The sequence below is a fragment of the Cebus imitator genome, unplaced genomic scaffold (genome assembly GCF_001604975.1).
Source record: "Cebus imitator isolate Cc_AM_T3 unplaced genomic scaffold, Cebus_imitator-1.0 Scaffold169, whole genome shotgun sequence".
Taxonomy (NCBI): domain Eukaryota; kingdom Metazoa; phylum Chordata; class Mammalia; order Primates; family Cebidae; genus Cebus; species Cebus imitator.
The window spans coordinates 2,119,481-2,120,747 of NW_016107484.1; the positions used below are offsets into that span (position 1 = coordinate 2,119,481).

At 38.7% G+C, this 1,267-nt stretch overlaps 1 protein-coding gene across 1 annotated transcript in view; it reads right to left on the reverse strand.

Moving 5' to 3' along the window:
• Positions 1-1,267, reverse strand: part of MPHOSPH9 (M-phase phosphoprotein 9) — a gene marked incomplete at its 5' end in the record, with an annotated part of 61,209 nt that overhangs the window by 28,148 nt on the left and 31,794 nt on the right. The gene's annotated exons all lie outside the window — the stretch shown is intronic.

The following is a 1,267-nucleotide window of genomic DNA, read 5'->3' on the forward strand; positions in this document are numbered from 1 at the left end:
AAAAAAAAAAAAAAAAAAAAAAAACTTCCAGAAAGAAAAAATAACCACATTCTGAAGGAATGAGAAACATGATTATTAAATGCAATGTGGCCCAGGCACTCTTGCTCATGCCTGTAATCCCAGCACTTTGGGAGGCCAGTATGGGAGCATCACTTGAGCTCAGGAGTTGAAGACCAGCAAGGGCAATATAGTGAGACCTCATCTCCACAAAAAAAATAAAATTAGCCAGGCATGGTAGCATATGCCTATAGTGCCTGTAGTCCCAGCTACCCAAGAGACTGAGGTAAGAGGATAATGAGCCCTGGAGGTTGAGGCTGCAGTGAGCTATGAATATGCCTACTGTACTCCACCTGGGTGACAGAGTGAGACCCTGTCTCAAAAAAGTAAAAATAATAAATGCAATGTGTGATACTTGATTGGATTCTGAATTAAAAAGCAAAAACCAAAACATCTATAAAGGGTATTATTCAGATAATTGGCAACATTTGAACGTAGACAGAATGTATATTACATATTAAATCAATGTAAAATTGTACTATATCAATGTTAAATTTCCCAAGGATGAAAAGTACGTTGAGATTACACAGGAGAATGTCTCTGTTCTTCAGAGATACCTGTTGAAGTATTTAAGGGTAAATTATCATAGTGTCTAATTTACTCTCAAATATAGTTCAGCAAAAGAAAAAAGTTTGTTATCTCTATGAAGACAAAGCAATGCTGTAAAATATTCACAATTGATAAATCTAGGTAAAGAATATACATGGGTTTTCACTGTATCATTCTTACAATTTTTCTGTAGGCTTGAAACTTTGAAAGCCATGGGAGGGGAGATAAAGGAAAATAACTGATCATGTCATAGGCAATAAAACAAAGTTTTCAAATCTGAAGAAAACATATACCCAGAATTACAATTAGGATCTAGATCTTCATCTTCAGCTAGGACCTAGATCTTCATCTACCACAGTTATAGATATTATGTAAAATTCGATAAATAACAATACCAGACCGGGTGCAATGGCTCATTCCTATAATCCCAGCACTTTGGGAGGACAAGGCAGGCGAATCACTTGAGGTAAGGAGTTCGAGACCAGCCTGGCCAACATGGTGAAACCACATCTCTACTAAAAATATAAAAATCGGCTGGGCATGGTGGCAGGTGCCTGCAATCCCAGCTACTTGGGAGGCTGAGGCAGGAGAATTGCTTGAACCCAGGAGGTGGAGGTGGCAGTGAGCTGAGATCATGTCACTGCACTCCAGCCTAGGCAAC